The sequence below is a fragment of the Mirounga leonina genome, unplaced genomic scaffold (assembly GCF_011800145.1).
Source record: "Mirounga leonina isolate KUSES-001 unplaced genomic scaffold, KU_Mleo_1.0 Mir_94, whole genome shotgun sequence".
Lineage (NCBI taxonomy): Eukaryota > Metazoa > Chordata > Mammalia > Carnivora > Phocidae > Mirounga > Mirounga leonina.
In genome coordinates this window covers 23,960,675-23,986,285 of record NW_023270855.1, presented here as the reverse complement: position 1 = coordinate 23,986,285, position 25,611 = coordinate 23,960,675, and the positions used below count along the sequence as shown (strand labels likewise).

The following is a 25,611-nucleotide window of genomic DNA, read 5'->3' as shown; positions in this document are numbered from 1 at the left end:
CTGCCTTCGGCTCAGGTTATGATCCCAGGGTCCTGGGATCGAGCCCTGCATTGGGCTCCCTACTCCACGGGAAGCCTGCTTCTCCCTCTCCCACTGCCCCTGCTTGTGTTCCCTCTCTCACTGTGTCTCTCTCTGTCAAATAAATAAATAAAATCTTTAAAAAAATACTATAAGTTAAAGGATGGATACATCAACTATAACCAGAAGCCAAGACTGAGATTTCCTTAGGAGAACACCTGTTGCTCCATGTGATGTTATTTGAAACTGGTCAGGTTGACATTAAGCTTTTGATATTGAGTCTTTATAGATGCCCACATCCACCAAAGAATTTTAAAGGGGAAGAATTTGATGAGATTTGAGTCTATGTTTTTCAGCCCACCAACCTTAATTATACTTTATTGATGTCAGAAGACACTTGAAAGAGTGTGTTCCTACTAAACATTTATAAAAGTTATTGGATTATTAATTTTTTCAGCACTTTGGAATTAAAAATAAATGCTAGCACTGTACATTCATCAATCCCTGCACCAAAATTTTCAGAATGGTCAAAACTTTAAAAAATGATAATATTAAGTGTTGTGAGGATGTGGAATAAATGGAACTTTCGTATTTTGCTGGTGAGAATGTCAAATAGTAAACCCCTTTAGAAAACCAGCAATCATTAACAAAACCTATGCCTCTTCTGTGACCCAGCCTATGTTCATAAAATATGGATGTCTATGTCTTCAAAAAGACATGCACGTTTTTAGTATCTTATTTACAATAACTGATACTGAAAACTATCCAAATGTCTATCAACAGGAGAATGGGTAATCATGATATGTTCATATGATAGAAGACTAAACAGCAATAAAAAATAAATTACAAATACATTCAAAAGCATGGGTGAAACTCAAAAACGTTAGGATTTATGAAAGAAGTGAGGTACAAAATAGTCCATAATGTATAAATTCATTAACATGAAGTACAAGGACCAGTGAAACCAATCTATGCTGATGGCAGTCAAAATAGTGTTGAATTCTGGAGGTAGTGATAACTGGAAAGGGGCACAAGGAAAGGTTCTGGGGGATAAACATGTTCTAACTTGATGGTGCCATTATCTGACACATATGTGTGTGTGTATACAAATTAATGAGTATGTGCTTTAAAGATTTGTAGATCTTGTTATATTTCCCTTATGCATCAAAAGCTCCAAATAACCTATATATTGTCTTAGAAGAGATTTATTAATATAAGATATTACAGGGAATGAGTGATTTTATGTAAAACTTTCTGAATACTCCATTTCTTCAACAAATATGTGACATGAAAAAAGGGGGTAAGAGGTAACTATTGCAGATTTAAAAGTATTGAGTAGACTTATCAGTTAAATGCAATTTATGTGGGTTTTGTTTGGGTCCTGTTTGTTTTTTAACTGAAGATATTTTTTTGAGTCATTGGGGGAAAACTAAACAGGAGTTGATTGTTAAATATTAAGGGTTTATATCATTCAGTGGGGTGGGGTAATGGTATCATGACTCAAGATAAAATGATTGGCATTAAATATGTCACCTGGTAAAGAGCAAACAGTTATGAAATAAGAATAACGCCCAAATGTTGTATTTTAGGAAACAAAGTCCACTTTTATGACTTAGGTGACTGAAACAAGTAGTATAAAAATAATAAAAAAGTGTCAGGATGGGATGAGGGCTGAGTTAATGAGTCTGTTTTTTGAACCACAACTTGATGTACCAATGAGAGGAGATCACCAGCTCTGTGGGCCAAGAGCTCACCACTGAGGTCTGAACCGGAGAGGAAGATTTAAGGATCTCCAGTCCTTCCATTTGCAGCTCTTGGTTTGAAAGAAATCCGAAAAAGAGAATATTTTGAGGAAACCAATGAGCTGGCAGAAGCTGAAGACCCTTAATATGCAAAGAATAGACAAAGGGAATGGATAGACTAGAGCAGGCTAACAAGGATGAAGGAGGGTGACCAGGGAGGGGGGGGAAAAAAAAGCAGAAAGCCCAGGAAATTGAGGAATTGCTAAGAGCATCTTCTGAATTTCATTCAGCAACTATTTTCAGAACACCTCCTACCTATCTAGCCACTGGAATTGAACCGTTGAGAGGTCATTGCTGACACTTTCCTGGGGCTGTCCCAGGACAGACACCAGGTTGTAGTAATCAAGACCCTGAGTATTACCTCTTACCAGAAGGGTAGGTAGGAGAGAAAGAAGAGTAATCCCTTGAAGAAACTTTGAAGCACTGTCTACCCCTTGTGCTGATAGACCAGGAGGACGCCATCTTCCTGGGGGAGCCAGGCACCCCACACTTCTAACAGCACCATCCTCCATGCTCTGCAGTTGGAAAAGAGGCTCATGGCATTTCAAGCAGGGAAGCTCAGCAGTGGCGGTGTCCCGCAGTCAACCCCACTGCAAATAAAAATGCCAGGAAATAGCCATTTCTCTGGCCTAGACTTAAAAGAGACCTGCTTTCATATTTCCTTGGGCTCCGCATGCGCAAGTGGAGACCCTACGTGCCACATCTCAGCCCACAGTTAATTTACTTTCCTTTTATTTTTCCTGATTCCTTGAAATATCACCTTCCTGAAAACCCGTGTGCATAATGGAAAAGCTGACATCAGCCAGAGTGGAGTGTAGCAGCCCAAATGAGGCTCCTGTTATTGCCCTATTACACAGGGAACAGCCTTCTCCTTGCCCTTCATTCATCACCTGCAAACTATGAAAAGCTAATCGAGCTGCTTTGTTTTAATGGCAGCTGTTCCACCCTGACCTGCACTGGTCTCCCACTCGGCTCCAGGAGCAAACAGATGAGTTCCATTTGGAGTTGAAGTTATTGCGCATGAAAGTCACAGTTAGGGCCAACAAGATTTTTTCTTTGCCTTCATGGGATGGAGAGCATGGCTCACCGTTCTCTTTCCCTTGAAGTGCAGAACAGGACACCTGGCTAATGGGTTAGAACTGTGAGACCATCTTACCACACTTTTCAGACTGAAGGACCTCAGCTTTGCATTGTCCCTCCTGCTAAAGGCTTTAAAGATCCCTCCTGATGTTCCCATGTGCATTTTAAGTCTGTTAAATATCTGTCTGAGGAAATGATTTCAATAGAGGACACTTCCTAGCTTGTGTCACATACTCAATACACTTCCAATGTGGACTATTTATTATCCCTCCCTCCACCATGCCCCTGAAGTGAGGCCCATTTGTGAAATCTAATTATGCCTATGTATTTCTTTTTTAGATCTTTTAATGGGCACATTTCTCATGTCCGTAAGATTTTTGTTTGGTAGTGGGTTTTGTCTGGTTTTGTTTGGGCAGGGGGGGTATTTTCCTGAGAGCCTCAGAGCGATTAGAGTCCTTTGATTCCTTTATTTATTTATTTTTAAAGATTTTATTTATTTATTTGACAGAGAGAGACACAGCGAGAGAGGGAATACAAGCAGGGGGAGTGGGAGAGAGAGAAGTAGACTCCCCGCTGAGCAGGGAGCCCGATGTGGGACTCGATCCCAGGACCCTGAGATCATGACCTGAGCCGAAGGCAGACGCTTAATGACTGAGCCACCCAGGTGCCCCTCAAGTCAGTGTTTTACTTGGTAAACATGTCTGAGACCATGCATCCCTGGCTGCTAAGCACGATGGCGGGCAGGGCTAGAAAGGTAACAGCTTTATTTTGAGCAGGGGGCAAAGACAAGGCAGCACTTTACAGCTACATTGTAACTAGATCCTGCATCTCCTTTATTTTTTTAAACACCAACTTTCAGGGGACACTGCGGGAGACAATGTAGACTCCCTTTTGTGAAGCCCTGTCCTTGGGTTCTGAAAGCTTTTGCTCTCATTTCCCATTACTTTTCTCTCTGGTCATGGATGATCTACCTTCTCCTTGCAGGGCTGAGAGTTCATGGCTGTTTCTAATTCAGAATTAGCAGATAGAGAAAAATATGCTCCTTGAGGTGATAATTCTCCTGCATTTGCCGCTGCTCACCTGTCACAGTGTAAAACAGAGTGTGGCTCTGGGCCCACGTGTGATGCCTGACATTGCCACAGGCACAAAAAGAACATTTACTTTTTTTTTTTTTTTAAGATTTTATTTATTTATTTGAGAGAGAGAATGAGAGCACGAGAGGGAAGCAGATCAGAGGGAGAAGCAGACTCCCTGCCGAGCAGGGAGCCCGATGCGGGACTCGATCCCGGGACTCCAGGAGCATGACCTGAGCCGAAGGCAGTCGCTTAACCAACTGAGCCACCTAGGTGCCCCTTCTTTTCTTTTTTCTTAGATTGTAATTATTTATTTGAGAGAGAGAGAGAATGAGAGAGAGAGAGAGAATGAGAGAGAGAGAGAGAGCACATGAGAGGGAGGAGGGTCAGAGGGAGAAGCAGACTCCCCGCCAAGCAGGGAGCCCGATGTGGGACTCGATCCCAGGACTCCAGGATCATGACCTGAGCCAAAGGCAGTCGCTTAACCAACTGAGCCACCCAGGCGCCCCAGAACATTTACTTTTTTAAGCAGCTTTGCTAAGATGGAGCTATCCTTGGGCTCGTATCTGTGTTGAATCTAAAGGAGTTGGTGAAAGCAGAAATGAGGCAAATAAAATGCAGATCGGCTCTGGGAAACTTCCATTTTGTCGGCTCAGCTTACTGGAGAATTGGCCCATGGAAGATTATGTTGCCATTTGCACCACGTTAGTGTGACTGTTTGTCAAGTGAGACTAGAATTCTTTGTATTTGTATTCTTATCTAGTTCCCGTTTCTAACGATGTCTCTTCTCATTTCTCATCCAGGCATTTTTCCCTCTCTGCTCTCAATGCTAATGTCTCCCCGTCCTCTTTTTCAAATTAAATATCGTACTTAAAATATTAATACCGCTTGCTCTTTGACTCTTTGTTTATTCGTCTTATGCAAAACGCAACAGTGAGCCCTCCATCCGTATTAAATGCTACTGTATGGGCAGACACAATGACTTATTAATGACTGTTCCATGATATGGAGAGCAAGGGCTTTATATGATCATGCAATTCTTATTCAGAATGTTCCACCGGTACTACCCTGTAGGGAAAAAAGTGAAATGTGTCTGTCTTTTCAAAGGAAAAATGACTTGCCTTGTGAAGACCACGGTAGAGATAACGAAGCATTTAAACTAGGCCAAGTTACTTGCGTCCCCAAGGAAGTCAGCTCATATCTTAAAGTATTTGGGTGTGTAAATTTTTGTAACATTTATTGAAATGGAAACCACATACCATAAACATATAGCTCAGTGAATTATCACTAAGTATATATAAGTACATAGCCACTGCTGGGGTCACAAAATAGTGTATTTTTAAGATGTTGTGTTCATGTCTCTAGCCCATATTCTTTGGGTTGCTTCCACTTTTTGTATGATCTATAGCTCTTGTTTATATACATTCTTTGTAAGGGCTAGATACGAATTCTCTGTGTACTGTATGTGCTAATAAAAGCCCACTCTGTAAGCCGAATTTTCATTGTTTTATTGGTATCTTTTGATGAATAGAAGTTTTAATTTTATTGTGACCCAATTTATCAAGATTTTCTGCTGTGGCTAATGTCTTTTTGTAGACAATTTTAAAAATGTCTCCCTATCCCAAAGTCATAGTCTCCACATGAAGGTAGTCTACACTTTCACTTCCCAGAAGATTTACTGCTTGTCCTTCATAGTCAGATCTAGATTCACCCCCAAATTTAGTTTGGGTGTTAGCATGAGAACCATGGGAAACCACTAGAATATCCTTAGAAGAGGGCTGGCATGGCTAGTTTATATTGAATAAGGACATTTTTGGCTGCTGTAGGGAAGATGGAGAAGAGTGGAAGAGGGGAGAGTATTTTGAATATTCTACCTCAATAGTTCAGATAGTAATGATGATGGCTTGGATGTAGGTGGTAACAGTGAATGTGGAGAGGAGTGGTCAGATCTGAGATATGTTTCAGAGGTGAGCCTTCAAGTTTCACAGGTGGTGATGAGAAAAAAAGACAAATTAAAGATGCCTTGCTGGTTCTCAACTTGAGCTACTGGGTGAGTGACAGTATTACTGATTTTGATTGTGCAGACAAAAAAAAAAAGAAGAAGAAGAAAAAGAAGAAAAGATTTGTAGGGCAAATAAAGTGAAAAAAATAGGTTTTATTCAGGTTAAGTTTGAGATGATTCATCTGAGTAGAAATGAATGAATGAATGAATGAATGCATGCATGAACCAGTAGACTTGTACCTGATAAGCAAGCAAGTCAGTGGTAGGATTAGAACACCCAGGTGTTTCAACCCTATGTTTAGGACTTTTCTCCTAACATAACCCAGAGAAAATCCCATTGAACTTCTTACAAAGTATTATGGGAAAACAAAGTAAGATCTTCTGGTCAAGTAATTTTTGATAGTTTTTATACTAACTCTCTTGATGTCTTATTACACACATTACTTAAATCTTGGGGAAATTCTGCAAGAAAACAATACTACTTTGACTTTACTTAACCTCGTATTTCTCCAATTTATTTTTTCTACAAAAGTGTTTTTTGAGGAAGACCTGTTAATATTCCTCAAAACTAGTATTAGTATTCTGTGAAACAATCTTCAGGAAAAGTTATTCATCAGTCCATTATCGTATGAACACACGTACACACTGGAGACTTACTGCAACACTCAAAAAATAAGCAACCAGTCAACATGATGCTTGATCAAATTTGTCTATTTCTGCAATCTTATGCAAGTGGTAAAATGTCTTTTAACTGCCCTTTGTGAAGGGCAGTTCCCCTGTGTCATAATAATTGAAAATTAAGAAGTTACAGAGTCATAATTAAATTGTCCCCTTTGAACCTTTGTTGATTGAAGTTGCATATTAACCACATCCCATTCAGGCATCAGTAGCAGGAAATATTCTGAACACCAACTGCTACAAGATAACATAACAAGCTTTGACAGCTTCCTAATTACCTGACTACCCAGTAGTTAAAAACACTTAAATACTGTAGCAATTCTCCTCTTTGCACATAAGTCAAAAGGTATATCTAATTTACTTTTTAATTGATATCTATATTGCTGCTTTTAAAAGAATATACACTCCCCGGTATGTTTAACTATTAATTTGTAACCTTTGATCTGCATGTGAGAAATAATTATAAAAGAGAAATTACTCGTTATCAAGCACATGGATGTCAAGCATAGATAAATCTCAAACTGCAACCCAAAATGAATTGAACCATTTTTTTTAAACACTCTCCTTTTTTTCCTGAAGCTCTAACTCACTTTCAACTTAATTTCAATTTCAATTATGTGTTGTATTTCACCATGAGCTTTATTTTTCTCACCTGTAGAATGGGGAAAATAATGGTTTTAGGGTCATCATGAATATCAAATTCAAGGGATGCATGTAAAAGGATTAGAGCAGAATCTGGCCCCAGTAAAATGTTCAAGGAATGTTAGCTCTGTCCATCTCAGTTCTAAAGACTTTTGGATTTGACAAGATGGGTTCCACATATATTTGTTCAATTGAAATAACATTAAACTCACATTGAAGTTTCCCTTATTACTTTAGTAGACTAAGAGGTATTTAGAACCAGAGTCGTACACCGTAAGATACTATCTCATCTTAGACACAATTGGCAATGTAATTATGAACAATTAATGGACCTAAAGACATCTTCGAGAGCAATGTTATAGCTTCCACGTACACAGTAGTCTTTACCTGCCTAGTGCTGTGCTAAGCCCTTTATAGGCATGATCTCAGTTAATCTCCATAGTAGCCCTATCAGGTGGGAAGAATTTTAAGTCCCATTTTACAAGAAAACCAAAATTAGGCCCAGAGACTCTAAGACCAAAGAGCTAGTAAGTGGTGGAGGTAGATTTTGACCTAAATCTTTTTGCCTGCAGACCTCATACTCTTTTTAATTTTTTATTGTTATGTTAATCACCATACATTACATCATCGGTTTTTGATGTAGTGTTCCATGATTCACTGTTTGTGCATAACACCCAGTACTTCATTCAGTACGTGCCCTCTTTAATACCCACCACCAGGCTAAACCATCCCCCCACCCCCCTCCCCTCTAGAACCCTCAGTTTGTTTTTCAGAGTCCATAGTGTCTCATGGTTTGTCTCCCCCTCCGATTTCCCCTCCTTCATTTTTCCCTTCCTACTATCTTCTTTTTTTTTTTTAACATATAATATATTATTTGTTTCAGAGGTACAGATCTGTGATTCAACAGTCTTACACAATTCACAGCACTCACCACAGCACATACCCTCCCCAGTGTCCATCACCCAGCCACCCCATCCCTCCCACCCCCCACCACTCCAGCAACCCTCAGTTTGTTTCCTGAGATTAAGAATTCCTCATATCAGTGAGATCATATGATACATGTCTTTCTCTGATTGACTTATTTAGCTCAGCATAACACCCTCCAGTTCCATCCACCAGACCCCATACTCTTAACCACTCTAAGTACTACTATTGAAAGAATCTTGTAGAATAGGTCATTGTATAAAGGAAGGAGTGAGAGCAGAGGAGGATCTACATGTAAGGTAGTGCATATCAACACAACATGTCCATTCCCTACCAAAAGAATCTGGATCATGTTTAAAGAATTTGCAAAGTATTATAACCCAACATGATGTTTGTGTCCCTAAAGCTACAAATCCTACTAGATCGAATAGTTCCTTCCAAATAAATATATTTATTTAGAGAATCCTGGGTCAGCTGCTATACAAGGAATAACAGAATTAAAATGCTTTCCCTGCCTTTAAAAAGCTAGTAGTTTAATGGGGAGATAATATGGTGGCAGGTGTATAATATTTTTCCATAAATATAAGGGGGCTGGCTGCATGAACCACAGGGCATTTTAAACCAGCAAGGAATATAACCACTGGTAGAACATGAGGCAGCAAAACCATTCTTAAGGGAAGTGAACAAGGAGAATGTGGACATTTGTGGAAAGTGTTTTAGAAGAGATGGTTCTTCATCTGGTAGGATTAAAATAGGTAAACTAATTGGAAAATTTAGTTACTTTTGTACACAAGAAGATGAGTATGGCATGTACTCATCATTTGTTCTGAGGAAACTCAAGGTAGTCAGCCTTTCTGGAGGTAGATACCCTAGGATGTGAGCAAAACTAAGTTCCCAGGATAGCAGTTTACATTTGATGGAAAGGAAGCTTTTCAAGATTCTTTAAAAAGTTGCACAATTCCCTTGACTTTTGTCAAAAAGTCCCTTGACTTTTGTAAATTTGTAAGGATGCTAAGAATGGTTTCAGTGAAATTTCAGAGAAATTTACCTTTTAAAATCTTAAGAACATTATTTCTGTGTTTTTGCAAATAGGGTTTCAACTTTCATTCATGGCATATACTCTTATCATTTTTCTCTCCCAGCCACAATCAACCTGGGCATCAGCTATAGTTCTTTTCTATACACATTACATCCAATGTGGTATATTCTTACTATTCAATTAAATGTATTTAGATCACATTTAGCTTATCTAGAGATTGGAATAAGGACCAGGCATCTGTCTACATTTCCCATACCATCTTCTCTATGGCTCTTCTTCTTGGTCTTCTTTCGCTCATTTGCCATTCTTCTTTCCAGAAATGTTTCAAAACTGATGAGATTCTCATATGCATGTAGTTTGGGTTTCATGTGTTTTCATGAAATTTTGGTCCTCTCTTTTTTCCCATCTTGTGAAAAAGCTCCTAGAAAACAATGACCCCATCCCCATTCTCATCCACAGTTTATAGTAAGAGGCATTTTATTGACTAATTCCCTTCTCTTCCCTCATGAATTCCAAAAGTTACATGTTCAATCTCATACCTTCTTTAAACTGTTAGTATAAAAGAATAGCTTTCTTTTTTTTTTAAAGACCTTAGGTTTATACTAACAACTGTAACCTGATTGATAGCTAAAAAACTAGAAGACTCAATTCTCTGTAGCCCAAAGGTGCTTAACTCTTCCTGGTTGATTGGATGCTTTAATCGTGTAATGAAAGTTATAGATCCCTCCCCAGGAGGAAAAATAATCATATGCAGACAAAATATAGGAACAACACCACAATCTTCATAAACTTTCTGATATTCACTCCCAAACCCCAGATTAAGAATCCCTGTTATCACCCCCTTTCATTTTCTTGGTATTGCCTAGAATATAGGTTCACAGTACATACTCAGGATCAACGGATAAGGGTTCAAACCTCAACCTTGTCTCTTTCTAATATCTGATCACAGGCAAACTGTCCACTCCTAGTCTCATGGTTAATGTAAGCATCTATGTCTTTGGGTGTCCATAAAGGATTAAATGAGATATTGCATATAACAGGGTACAGCTTATTGCCTGGCACGTGGGCTTAATCAATATTAGCTATTATTCTCTTCATAAAACTTTTGTATTACTTAGTATCTAACGCTTTTCAGTGGAGATGGAAGACAAGGCAAAGAACCTGGTCTTTGGAGACTACTGGGGGAAACTAAAGAGCAATTTTCAAGTTGAGAACCAGGGTGAGAAAGGAACCTTTCATTTTATTTTGAGGCCTGCCAGGGGATGCTCCCTCTTGCCCTCTTATGAAAGAGGTCAGGGAGAAAGGCAATCCTTGCCAAAAAACACAAAGAAGCAGAACTTGATCAAAGCGGAGAATCTCTCTGCAACACTATCGATTAAGATTTAGGATTTTTTTGTTCATTTGCTGCAAAATATATTCAGAGAAACATTATCAAAACGTTCTCTCAGCAGTTAAGAAAATTGTCTCTAATTTGATTCTTGCTCAGGTCTTCCCTTCTTTTAGGGAATACCTTACAATATCTGTAATTGTCAAAGTATGCAATAAGCAACAAAAAAAATTCAAATTTTAATATTCTACACCCAGTTCTCCCAGTAGTTAAGGAATGGATAGGACTGTGTAATCCAAAACAACATTACCTAAGATAAGTAAAATGTAAACCACATATGTAATTTTAAATTTTCATGTAGTCACATTTTAAAAAGTTAAAGTTAAATTTGTTATATTTTATTTCATCCAATATATCCAAAATATCATTTCAACACATACTCAGCATAAAAATTCATTAATGAGGTATCTTGCATTCTTATTTTTACACCAAGTCTTGAAATCCATTGTGTCTATTATAATGCATCCATATTCTGATATGAAATTTTCAGTGATAAAAGTAAAATGCAGTTCTGCCAAAACAATTAAAATGTGTTTATTTTTATCTTTTTAATTAGGTTGTGTTTAGAGGAAAAATATTTTGTATTATTTTTATTTCTTAAGTTAAATAAAATCCGAACTCCTTTTCCTGAGTGACATGGCCACGTTTCAAGTGCATACGGGTCACAGGTGGCCAGTGGCTGCCATATTAGAAAGCACAGGTTTACAGGGAAGAATGTGAACTTAGAGTCAGAAGCTCTAGATCTGAATCCTGTCTCCCATTTACTCACCGTGTGTCTTTGTGCAACTTGCTTACCTTCTCTGAGCCTCAGTTCTTTTGGCCTTATACAGCCCCCTAAGTTGTTAAGTTTTCTGAGTGTTGAATGAGATCATGTAAGAGAAAGAGCTATAAAATGAAATGTAAACATAAGGAATTTTAATTTAGTGATATGGAGAGAGTTAATTACTTAGGCCTTTCAAATCAGATTATACATTTGTGGAGGCTGAAACAAGTCATCTTTTCTATTGCTAAGATTGATTACAAATCCTAAAGTTAGGATTCTGTGGATTGGTGCCTTTTGAAAGCAGTTCATTGTCCTGCTTCCCATTAGAAAAATCAATGCTTTCCTCTTAACTTTAAGTTCTCAAGATACAGTTTTTAAATATAAAAGAAAACTTTTGAGGTTTTGAAGAAGAGTTTAAGTGGTAACATGGTCACAGTGCTGTGTGTGTGTGTGTGTGTGTGTTTGGAAAAGATACACATCACATTATTAAAAGTACCCCACAGATAGAGAATAAAAACAAAAAAAGAGGGTCTTTTCTGTTTTATTTCAAAGGCTTCTCTAGTATTTCAGTTTTAAACAAAGTACATAATATTATTTCTGTAATAAAAATCGGGACAGATGAAAAAAATCATTTGATATAAAGCAGAGGGCTCTGATTCTACATTTATAAGAGATCAAATTAATTATCTTTGGAGAACGAACCCTATTAATGCTCATGGGAATTAATATGGAGAAATCAATAAATCATAGCTGCTTTACTTCATGAAACCCAGCTCCATAGAGCAGTCCCTGTGAGACCCAACCCCACTACATAATCACCACTGGTGATTCGGATCACCTGCCCTCAAATTTTTCCTTGGTTACATACTTGGCATCCATGGTTGTTGTTCCTATCTTCAGCATTTTAAAACATGTGTATGTCTCTCTGTGTGTATATCCTCTTGAATTTCAGCCTTGGCCTCTCTGAGGATTATTGCCTGTTTGCTTGAATTGTTCCCAAAAGCCCCCTAAATGAATTTCTGTCACATGTGCCTTGAAATCTCTACGTAGACCACATAATTCCAAACATTACCTTGGATTTGATGAAAATCCATCTAGATGTTTTCATGCTAAGCAGCCACAGAAAGACAGAATCAGCTTTATGTATTCAGATTACCCTTGAAGAGAATACAAGGTAACAAGTGATTTTTGAGGGTTCGGAAAGACAACTACTCAAAAATAGCTTCTGTGTTAGCTTTGAGTCACCTTGCTCCTAGGTCTCTGTTGAACAGACTTGTCCAGATGGAAGCACTTTCTCCCTGAACATATGAGTGGCCCACCTGTGTGCCTTTATATTAATATAACTCTATTAATTAAATTAAATAATAATTATTGAAGGCTTACTTTCTTAGTTTGGGCTGCTCTAACACAATACCATAGACAAGGTGCCTTAAACCACAGAATTGTATTTCTCACAGTTCTGGAGGCTGGAAGTCTGAGGTTAGGATACAAGCATGGGAGGGCTCCCAGGAAAGGCCCTCTTCCAGGTTATAGATGGCTGTGTTCTCATCGTATCCTCCCAGGCCTCTCGCTCACATCTGTTCTTATAAGAGTACAAATCCTATACTAAGGACTCTACCCTCGTGACTCAATTACCTCTTAAGGGCCCCACCTCTGATCCTATCACTGTGGGAATTTAGGCCTCAACATGTAAATTTTAAGGGGACACAAACATCCAGTCTGTAGCACTTACCGTGTGCGGACACCATGCAAAGTGCTCGGGATGATGGTCAACAGACATGGCAGCTGCCCTTAGGAAGCTTGTTGTCCCTGAGGAGTCCTGTTCATCAAATACCCGAGTGGAAAAATTTAACCATACCAAACAGCATATAAAGGTGGAGGGCACAGTGAAATTAGAGGAGTTAGGAAGGAAATAACCTAAGTGGAGAAGTCAGGAAGGCTTCTATGATTGAAATAAGACCCAAAGTATGACAAAGTGCTAACCTGACCATGGGAGAGAAAAGGAGGGTGGATCTCCTGGGTCAGTGGAATAGCATGTGTGGAAGCTCTGAGGTAGAAGGTAGCAGGGCACATTCAAAGAAGCCAAAGAAAGCGCATGTCACTGGAGCTTAGAGAACAAGCATGAGTATAGCACAGAAGAAGTTAGGTGGGGGCCAGACCCTGTCAGACTTGGTAGGCTTGATAGGTTAAGTCTTTAAATCTAATCTGATCTTGTTTTAAGACCCATTGTAATAGGGTATTCCTTTTCATTCGTAAGATTGTTGGGACGACTTAGACCGTCACTAGCCCATCTTCAATTTTTTCAGCAAGCCAAGAATTAGAGTGGAACCTTCTCCTTAAGTCTTGAGAACAGCCACTCTCAATTCTGCATCTTCACCTGGAGCCACTTGTGAGATTAGGACATTAGATGTGCAAATTAGATGATAAGACCTCCTTCTCCAGTTCCTGGGCATTCTAATTCCATAGATCTAGGATGGGCATAGCCATCTTTATCTTTTAAACCTTCTACTCGCCAATCTGATGGGCAATGTCTGGGCAATAATGTCTGGGCAAAAACTCAGTTTTGTGTTATCACCCTTTTATTTATAAAGAGTATCAACCTCAGCAGAATAGATGATATTACCAGTCACTTTTGGAAACTAGCTAATGGAGAAGAAGTTTTCCAGCAAGATGTTCCTCTTCTGATATCAATGGGCTTTGTGACATTTTAGTTTTTGAAATTTCTGGGGCCTTCTATATTAAGAATATTTCTATAAATCATTCCCCTTCTTTTGCTTTCCTTGAAAAAGGAATTCCTGATTCTTTTTAAGTCTGTATTTACTCTGAAACTGAACTAACTCCATTCTTACAACAAGCTCAGTAATTGTAGCCTTTCAGATAGTGCCATTTTATCTTGTTTGTCCTTCAGTAAGAACTTCCTATCATTCAGATACTTTGTTGCAGTCAGTATTGTTTATACTTTCTGAACACTTCCCACGAACGACAAAGATGTTTCCTCTCCGACTAAATTAGTTCATTGGACCTGGAGATTTTCTTTCCCTGTCCTTATCTGCCAGTCCTGTTCCAACTGTTATGTGGACTGAGGTATCTGTTCTTACTGTAGCCTTCCCTGGATGGCTTGTGCCCACAGTCCCGATAAACAGAGTATGAGCCAATAACACAGCTACCATGGCAACAACCGGAGGTGGACACCAGTCCTGGCAGAGTCACTGAGATGCCTCTTGCAGGGATTTGCAACAGGGGTCCAACGTATCTAATTAGTTAGTTAGTTTAGACTACTTGAAGTAAGAGGTTAGGAATGGGGTTGGATGGGCCATAAATAGCAATGAACGAATAGTGTGTAGGTCATCTGCTGAGAAGCTGTTGCATGAGGGGAAGTCAAGGGAATGGGATGAAATGGAAAGAACAGGAGGAGACAGAAGAGAAGAAAATGGAATTGCAGCAGGGATGGACAGTCTGGGAGCTGACATAGTGGCATGGATAGAAAGAGGGCAGAAACACAGGAAAGGGGACACCTGGGCGGGGGGGCTCAGTCAGTTAAGCGGCTGCCTTTGGCTCAGATTATGGTCCCAGGGTCCTAGGATTGAGTCCCATATCAGGTTCCTTGCTCAGTGGGGAGTCTGCTTCTCCCTCTGCCTGCCGCTCCTCCTGCATGTGCTCACTCCCTCTCTCTGATAAACAAACAAATACAATCTTAAACACGCGCGCGCACACCCACACACACACACACAGAGGAAGGGAGGAAAACAGGGGAAAAAAGGGAGATTGAAGGAAAGAAGAATGTAGAAGAGATATCGGGGCAGAGAGACACAGGGAGGGAGAAGTGATGATACAGAGAGAAGTGGGCCAGAGAGAAGGAGACGAGCAGGAAAACGGGACCACTGAGCAGTTGCTTTTACTCGGAAGAGTTTTATCCTGCCCTGAGTCTGTCGAGCTCTCTTTCCTGCCCCTGAATTCACTATCGGATTGATAGTTAGATCCAACCCCCCCTTTATCTTCCAAATATTATTTATTATTTATCTTTTCTCCTTCTCTATTTCATTAGTTTATTTGGAAGTTTATTTAGAAGTTTTGTTTTAAACTGAGGGTTGCCGGAGTGGTAGGGGGTGGGAGGGATGGGGTGGCTGGGTGATAGACATGGGGAGGCTATGTGCTATGGTGAGCACTGTGAATTGTGTAAGACTGTTGAATCACAGACCTGTACCTCTGAAACAAATAATACATTATATGTTAAAAAAAAAAAAAAAAAGAAGAAGAAGAAGAAGAAGATAGCAGGAAGGGAAGAATGAAGAGGGGGAAATCGGAGGGGGAGACGAACCATGACAGACTGTGGACTCTGAGAAACAAACTGAGGGTTCTGGAGGGGAGGAGGGTGGGGGGATGGGTTAGCCTGGTGATGGGTATTAAAGAGGGCATGTGCTGAATGGAGGACTGGGTGTTATACGCAAGCGATGAATCATGGAACACTACATCAAAAACTAATGATGTAATGTAGGGTGATTAACATAACATAATAATAAAAAAAAATAGAAGTTTTGTTTTATTTCTCTTTTCCAAAATACTGACCCTTTGAAATGCCCAACTAACTCTGTAACTTGTTTTGTTGGTTTTTTTTAACTTTGTTTTGAAAGAATTTTAGACTCACATAGTTGCAGAAACAGGACAGAGAGTTCCCATTACCCTTTCCCCAACTTCTCCCAATGATAACCTCGTACAGAACAGTGGCAAAATTAGCAAAACCAGGAAATTGACATTGGTGCACTGCTAGTAATTACAGATTTTACTTAGATTTCCCCAGTTTTTACATGCACTGGTTTATTTTGTTTTAGGTGTATAGGTCAATGGAATTTTATCACATGTATATAGATTTGTGTAACCACTACTAAAATCTGTCACATCTTTTTTAAAAGGTGATACATTTGTATGGTTAAAAAATCAAAATAATATTAAAAGATACTCAGTGAAACATTTAAATCACAACTCTACCCCCCCATTCATCTTGTTCCCTGCCTTATAAATGGTCACCTCACTATTTCATGTTTGCCTTCCATTCATCCTTCTTTTTTTTTTAATTTTTTTTATTAACATATAATGTATTATTTGTTTCAGGGGCACAGGTCTGTGATTCATCAGTCTTACACAATTCACAACACTCACCATAGTACATACCCTCCCCAATGTCCATCACCCAGCCACCCCATCCCTCCCACCCCCCACCACTCCAGCAACCCTCAGTTTGTTTCCTGAGATTAAGAGTCTCTTATGGTTTGTCTCCCTCTCTGGTTTCGTCTTATTTCATTTTTCCCTCAATTCCCCTATGATCCTCTGTCTTGTTTCTCAAATTCCTCATATCAGTGAGATCATATGATACTTGTCTTTCTCTGATTGACTTATTTCGCTTAGCGTAATACCCTCTAGTTCCATCCACGTCGTTCCAATCCATTCATCCTTCTTTAAAACACAAGCAAAATATACATATTATAATGTGCATCCTCCTTATATAAAAGTTAGGTCATTTATGTAAATTATTCTGCCCCTCCCTATTTTCACTTAATCAGTGTTGGAGATCAGTTCATATCCTCACATGAAGAAGAGTTCCTCGTTCTTTCATAAGTGCACGGTATCCCACTGTATAAACACTGCACCTTTAATTCACTTAAGCAATCTTTGAGTGGCTTTCTTTGCCAAAAAAAAGCCACTATATATACACACACACATTTAATATATGTATCTCACAAAACAAGAGTCTCAGAAAAAAGCTCAAGAGAAGCTTTCCAAATGCGCACAGTAAACTGGGGCACCTCTCTCAAGGGGGGAGGGGCAAAGTCGCCACGTGGCGGAGGCAGGAGAAGTAAAGCAGAACTAAGGGTTGGTGTATACCTCTGCAGGGCTGAAAAGATGGATTTTTTTTTTAATCAAAGAGAACATCACCTGCACCATTTGAGATAACGGGGTCACAACTGAATTAAAAATTGGCATTGGAGACTCAGCAGCACTGTACAAACTGTCAGAAGTCTGTCAGATGAGTGAGAGTTGGTGCTTATGTGGAAAAGCAAAAAAGAACACCAGTTACCTGTCTAGGCCACGTTGAAAGAACGATTGTTTCAGAATGATAGGATTAATTAAATATACATTTTGCAAAATCGACTGTTTGCGGGAAGTTTATTCAACTTTCTATTCTTAGTGCAGTTTCTTCTTCATTTTTGTTAATTACTCATTTATTATTTTATCTTTTGTGATAATCACAAAGTATTCAGAATTTGTTCTGGAATTTCTCTTAAGCATATGTGTGTATGTCTATAAACACAAACATAAATCCATCTAAGAGACATTCAGTGATCACCACCAGACATCAGACGTTTTCTTTAACCATAATTGAAAAGAAGGGATAAATACTCTTAGCTGGAGTTTGAGTGACCAAGGTAATAATTACATTAGACTTCCACTCATCAGTAAAAATACGAGAAATAGAGAGGTATTTATTCCTCAGCCAGCCCAGCGATCTTTTAGTGCTGTAGAGATTTCAAGAGTTCCCTAGAAAGGCTGTTAAATTCACTGAAGAATTTTTGAGCATCTCTCACGTGTCAGGCATTATACACATGTCTGGGAGAATTCCTACTCAAATAATCCCCTGGTCTCTCCTATCAAAATACACCATGACTGGAGCGCTGGGCTGGCTTAGTCAGTAGAGTACGTGACTCTTGATCTCAGGGTCATGAGTTCAGGCTCCACAATGGGCATAGAGCTTAATTTAAAAAAAAAAAAAAAAAAAAATATATATATATATATATATATATATACACACATTTAATATCTATATTACACACACACACATTTATCATGACCCCCTCATGCAGAACCTTTCCAAATAACAGCTAACCACTCTGAAAAATGAATGGCATTCATGTGCTGGTAGGTGACAATGGCAATGAGCTTTCCCAGCCACTTACACATCATGTTTTTCATTTTCTTCTTAGCTTTTATTTTAATTTCTGTCCTTTTATTCATTCGTTTACTTATCATTTACTCCCACATGAAAATGAAAGTTCTAAGAGCTCAGAGTCCTCGTCTATCTTGTTCACTGTTGTATCCCCCCACCTAGGACAATGGTGGGCACAGAGGAGGTACTTTCTAAACCCTTTTCAATGAATGGGAACAGAGGTAGCAGGAAAGACCAGCTGACCAGAAATCAGGTCTCCCTGCCTTGACACTTCCTCACTGTATAAACCAGCAGGGAAAATAATCTTCTCTAAGCTTCAGTTTCTCCATTTACAAATGAGATTAACGGGGTGCTTGGGTGGCTCAGTCAGTTGAGCGTCTGCCTTTGGCTCAGGTCATGATCTCAGGGTCCTGGAATCAATTGGCATTGGTGCAATACTTGGGGCTCCCTGCTCAGCAGGGAGCCTGCTTCTCTCCCTCTCCCTCTGCCTGCCACTCTGCCTGCTTGTGTTCTCTCTCTCTCTCTCTTTCTCTCTCTCTGTGTGGGTCAAATAAATAAAATCTTTTAAAAAAAAAGGGGGACTAATGATTCAGGCCCAAAATTCTAGAGTCAGGGCACCTAAGTTCTATCCCAGCTCTATTCCTTATGAGCTGTATATGACTTTGGGCAAGGTACTTATACATTATATGTTAAAAAAGAAGAAGAAGAAGAAGATAGCAGGAGGGGAAAAATGAAGGGGGGGAATCGGAGGGGGAGACAAACCATGACAGACTATGGACTCTGAGAAACAAACTGAGGGTTCTAGAGGCGAGGGGGGTGGGAGGATGGGTCAGCCTGGTGATGGGTATTAAAGAGGGCACGTTCTGCATGGAGCACTGGGTGTTATACACAAACAATGAATCATGGAACACTTCACCTAAAACTAATGATGTAATGTATGGTGATTAACATAACATAGTAATAAAAATAAATAAATAAGAATTTAGGTTGTGGGAAAAAAACAAACTTTGTACCTCAGTTTTCTCATTTGTAAAATAGAAAAAAATATGAATATTCTACCTAATAAGTTTGTTGGGAGGACTACATATTCCCTTCACAGTATGTAGCAAAGTACCTGGTACATAGTAAATGCTCAGTAAGTATTAGCCTCTGCCGTCACCAGCATGATTGTGAGAATCAAGTGAGACAGTGAAGGAAAGTAACTTCTCTGTATAAAAAGCTGTACAGGTGTAGATTTCCAGATTACCAAGTTGCTTCCTTCAGAGACACGCATTTGTGTTCCAGCAGGAAGCTCCTAGAACCACAGTGCTTTTTTTTTTTTTTTTGAAGATTTTATTTATTTATTTGACAGAGAGAGAGACAGTGAGAGAGGGAACACAGGCAGGGGGAGTAGGAGAGGGAAAAGCAGGCTTCCCACTGAGCAGGGAGCCCGACTCGGGGCTCGATTCCAGTACCCTGGGATCATGACCTGAGATGAGGGCAGACGCTTAATAACTGAGCCACAGAGGTGCCCTGAACCATAGTGCTTTTAACCAAATTTATAGATATAACGAACATCCTTCCAAATGCTGGCATACTGACAGATGAGATTTTGGGAAAAAAGGAGCTTTTGGTTGACCCTAACATAATGCTTAAAAGTTTGCCATTATTCTAACAAGAGGGCGAAGAAAATGCATTTTGGTCCAACTCTCCTGGTTATGAAAATTCTTTGGAAGAATTAAAAATACGTCACAAACAGGCAAAATTCTTATAGGAAATGACAGGTTTGCTGACATGTATTTGAAAAACAGTTAAAAAAACACAATCCTTCCCCTTATTAAAATGTTATTTAAGAAAAAAGTTAGGGGCACCGGGGTGGCTCAGTCGGTTAAGTGTGCCTCTGGCTCAGGTCATGATCTTGGGGTCCTGGGATTTAGCCCTGAGTTGGGCTCCTTGCTCAGCGGGAGCCTGCTTCTCCCTCTCCTGCTGTCCCTCCCCCTGCTGGTGCTCTCTCACAGTCTCTCTTTTTCTTTCTCTCTCAAATAAATGAATAAATAAAATCTTAAAAAAATATTTAAACTTTTTTATTTCTTTATGTTGCCCTGGGTATATACTCACTAGAATTTCAAATATTAGGTCTGTTCCCACAATATAGTGCTTCCTTAACAAAGGTAGATGTTATATTAGCAGAAAATTGAAGTGTACGATAATAGCTTTACCCAGAAAAAGTGAGGCAGAGTCATTTTATGAGACTGATGCACTGCCCACTGAGCCAAGAGGGCCGTTGAGGCAGAGCCATTTTAAAATGATATAAATCGGAACTTGAATACTTAAATATGGTAAAATGAAGATGTGTAAAAACATGTGAAAGCACTCTAACCCTATTTTCATCCTGTCACATATTAATGTAGAAAGTATTCAAGATCTATGCGATTTAAGTGATATATGCCTGATGTGAGTATACGTAAAGGAGAAGGTTGCATGTAGAATAAACTACCCAAAATTCAAATACTGCTGAGTTTTATTTGTGAACTCCCAAGTCAATATAAGCAAATATCTAACCACAGTGACAAACCTTTTGAAGTTTTCTTTATATGTGGACTGAGCTAAGAGGTCTTCCTGGTTATCCTTTTATCTTTCTGTTATTGCTGGGTTGTTGTTGTTTTTGTTTGTTTGTTTTTTCCTGCACGTAACTCTTTTCTAAGTAATTTGAATGAAGGGCAGGACTTGGATCTGCAGCATGTCCTATGCCCCCTCCAGACCCTGGGATGTCCATAAAGTCTGAGGATAATGCCTTATTCCCAGGATTTGTACTAGTAACGGAGCGATAACCATTCCTGTGGTACCCAGGAAGTAAGATAAAGCTTGTAAAGCACTGTTTCAGTATATTCTTTTCAAACAGCCACAGAAAAGTAGTAGAAAAATACTTTAGTACATACAGAAGTTGAAGAGAAACTTGGCAAGCTCATAGTGTTAAAATAGAGAACTGAGAAGATACAATTCCTTTTGATGCTAATGAGTTATTTGCTTAGTCCATAAGAAGAAGTAAAAATGAAGTTGCTGGGTGAAAAGTTTGCTAGGGAAGGTTTATTTGGTTGGTTGGTTGGTTGGTTGGATATCTTCATTTGTTTTGTGTGTTTTAGCTAGCCAGGCAAAGAGTCAGTGGAGGAGGTCACATAGAGAGCCAATCCCTATCAGGATGTGTCCATTTTGCCTCCCCTACTGCTAAGCAGACTAAAAGTAGAATAAGCAAGTCTCTCTGAGTTCCCTAGGAATGCCAAAACAAAGTATCATAAACTAGGTGGTTACCACAACAGAAATTCATCCTCCCACAGTTCTGAAGGCTAGAAATAGAAACTCATTGTGTTAGCAGGGCCAGGGGCCATGTTCCCTCTGAGATTCTGGGTAGAGTTCTTTCTTGTCTCTTTCTAGCTTCTAGTTGTCGCCGTCAATATCTGGCATCGCTTGGCATGCTGTAGCATGACTCCATTCTCTGCCTCTGTCATCGCCTGGTGTTTTTGCTGTGTGTCTCTTTCTCCTGGAACTTTCATCTTTTTGTAAGGACACCAGTCATACTGGATTAGAACCCACTCTAATGACCGCATCTTAATTTGATTATTCCTGAAAAGATACTATTTCCAATTTCCAAGTAAAGTCACATTCACCAACTCACCACCTGTGAAGAGTTAGGACTTTAATATATCTTTTTTGGGGGTAGTGGGGAAGATAGCATTCAATACATAACAAAGTCTTAGGGAAGAGGGAAATTCCTTGGACGCATATTTTTTCTAAAATAGTAGTAGTAGGTACTTTAGATCCCTGGTAAATATAGGAATATACTCATAAATTCTCTAGCTAGAGCACATAATTATAATGATTCTGGAGAGGGGGTGTGGTGAGGGGGTGGAAAGAAGGTGCCTTCTAGAGGGTTTAGAAATACCACCAGGAGAAGATCATAGGTAATATTATGGATATTGACAGGTGGGAGGGGAGTTTAAGAATACAAGTAAAGGGGAAAAATAGAGAGGCAAACCAAGAAAGAGACTCTTAGAGAACAGAACTATAGAGAACAAAGCTGATGGTTACCAGGGGAAGGTTAAATAGGTGATGGGGAAGAAGGAAGGCACCTGTGATGAGCACTGGGTCATGTATGGAAGTGCTGAATCACTGTATTGTACACCTGAAACTAATATTACACTGTGTGTTAACTAACTGGAATTTAAATAAAAACTTTTAAAAAAAAGTTCTCATCACAAGAAAATAATTGTAGCTATGAAAACAAAACAAAACAAAAAACCAAAAACACCAAAAGGCTGGTTCACACCTTGCATCACTACTTACTAGCTATGCAAACTGGAGCATGTTATAGAATGTCTCCATGCCTCAGTTTCCTCATATAAAGTTGGGATAATAATAATAGCACAAGGCAGGTGTGCTAGTAAATAGAACACCTAGAGTAAAGCCTTGTGTGAGGCATGGTTTTAATACATTTGGCCCTAGTGAATTAGTTACTAATTAAAGCCCTTTGATGATTGAGTAAGGGAGGGGAGAAAAGAAGAAACAGTGATTTCATATAGGGACTAGGTGTCTGAAGTTGTTCCTGCAGAGAAAATACAAACCAGTGAACTTTAGATTCCAAGAAAAGATCCAACTCTGGGATCATGGGTTGTATCTGGTAGCTGCGTTTCTTTGAAGTTGCATTTCATTGTACCTCATTTTTACTGGGTGTTTTTCCCCCCAGTGGGCCTAAAGGGAAATAACAAGTAACTATTTGGGTTTGACTTTGCAAAAAATGTAATTAAATAACAGTAATTATCAGGTTGCTATTAACTTTGAAACATGCAAGACTTAAATACCACCCATGTTTGCCTGAGTTTAGTTTTCCAACTTGTGGAAAAGTTCTTTAACTCAAACATCTGGGTGTGTGTGTGTGTGTGTTCAAACATATAAAGTATATTTTGACTGAACAGTTTAAATTTGGTGTCATATAAATTAATTGAGTCTCCCCACTGGATAGACCCAGATCTCAGAGGAGCTCCAGTTGGTCTCTGGAACTCTATTATGTGCAAACCTGTCTCAATGACAGATATTTGTGTGCAGTGTCCAAACAGAGTGGCAGGCTCCTCTGGACCAGGTGCCTAGTCTTAGCACCTATAACCCGCTGGGTTGCTGTCATTGGTGCTGAACCCTCAGGGTGTAAGAGAAAGGATCTTCCTCTGGAATGTCTACATTCCAGCACCGAGTTCACCCCCATGCTTCCCCAAGAGACAAATTATGGCTTAATTTGCATATGTTCAACCAATTTCTGCCAAATATTTGCATGCCTTTTTCTGTAAATGTTGGGTGACATTTCAAGGCAGTGTTATGTAATGATTAAGAACATGATCTTTAGAGCCAGCAAGGACTGGTCAAATGCCAGTTCCACCATATGACTTTGGAAAGCTATTTAACTGTTATGGGCTTCTGTTTCTCCATATGTAAAAATGCTAATAATAATAGTATAATTGGGATAATGCATGTTAAATGTTTAATGCAGTCCCTGGCACACAGCAATGTGCCTAATCACGTTTGCCTACTTTAGCTATTATTTCCCATCCCACATTTGTCAAGGCCAAAGTCCATTTTATAAAATATTGGTGAAACAAATTATTTAGAATATTTATTTATGCCTCATTAATCAAAAGTTGAGGATTATTTGGGTTAGCATGAGTAAGAAATAACTGTCTTACCTTGGAATTCAAAATGAAAAAGAAGATGGACAGTTTGAATAATTTTTCCAGTACTCCATTGCCAATCTAGAGTGGTCTTGTAGGTAAGACCGTGGCCAGGTATATAAATACAGACTAAGTGCAAATTCCACAGTTCTAGAAATAATGATATTTAGAACAGTAATACCTACTACATTCAGCAGTAACATTCAACTACACATATAAATAATAGGATATTCTAATTGTCTCAGGTTTACTAGATGTATGACTTTGTCCAGTTCTCATTGTGGCTTTTATTGGAAATTTGCCTCCACTTTTCCTTGAAACAATTTTCATATTTTATCCTTCTATCTGATGGTTACTGTGCTTCGCTGATCAGGGCAAAACATTTGAAAGGGCTGGAGATTTGAGGCATATCCCAGACTCCTTTCTTGATTTGCCATATTCATTTCATCTGGGAATTTAAGAATTCATGAGAGAATGACTTCCCTAGGACTAGAAAGACATAGTGAGCCGTGAATTCCATGTGAGAAGGTGAGCATGAGGTCAGGGTTAGAACTATGTAAAGATGCATAAGAAATGGGTAATCACTGCACCAGAGACTCATAATTGCTCGTCACTTCATTGGTTTCTAATATGACTATGTTAGCTTTCTTAAATGTTCCAAAATAATTATCTCCCTTCAAAAGAAAGTGGTCATTTTTAATACTGTCCCCTGTTGATAAAACACATGAAATCGCTCCCTGAAATAGCAAGTATAGTAGGAAATTGGGTGATCTGAAAGGAAATTTCACTTCCTAAACTGAAAATGAGCCACCAAATGTTGGAACATTCAGCTACTGAAAACCTAGGGGGTGCCTGGGTGGTTCAGCCAGTTGAACATCTGACTCTTGATTTCAGTTCAGGTCGTAATCTCAGGGTCTTGAGATTGAGCGCTCTGCAGGGAGTCTGCTTGAGATTCTCTCTCTCTCCCTCTGTCCTTCCTCCCTCTCTCTCTTAAAAAAAAAAATAAAACCCTAAGATTTACACACCAATCATATTGTGTGAATTCAGATGCCCCAGGAAGGCTTCATACTTGAGGTGATGCTCACATACACTGCTTGGTATCCAAAATTGTACCTACTTTGTTGTATTCAGTCTTCATGAAAATGTTGCCACCCCTTAAGTGGTCATACTCTTCAGTTACTGGTCTTTTTCATTTATTGGTTTGTTTTTAAGGAGGTGCTTGTATTCATTTTGTAATAAAAAGAAATACTTTTCTACTTTCATTTTTTCTCTGTACTCCCTCCTACTTTCCCAGTGAATTGGCTATCTCCTGCAGAGACTGCATAAAATGGATAATGTAGTAAGTAGATGCTTTCATAGCAATGCAGAAAAGAAAAGTTTCTTCTTTGCCAGTTTGTTCATAAAAACCCCATCAACACCCTAAAATTTAAAAATGATGGCGTTTCCATCACTCCCCATGTTGGCATGGGAAACAAATGATTCCATCAAGAGGATAATACTCTTTTATATTGAGCATATGCTCATCAATAACACACACATCCACAAAAAAGCTGTTAGAAAGTAGTAAATA

The 25,611-nt window shown here is 39.1% G+C and overlaps 1 protein-coding gene and 1 non-coding gene across 2 annotated transcripts in view; one reads left to right on the top strand and one right to left on the bottom strand.

Moving 5' to 3' along the window:
• TAFA1 (TAFA chemokine like family member 1) overlaps window positions 1-25,611 on the top strand; it is a 511,119-nt gene that overhangs the window by 282,045 nt on the left and 203,463 nt on the right. The gene's annotated exons all lie outside the window — the stretch shown is intronic.
• LOC118006132 lies at window positions 3,598-3,728 on the bottom strand. Its single transcript, XR_004677962.1, has one exon. It is a non-coding gene; the product is annotated as a small nucleolar RNA SNORA63 (small nucleolar RNA).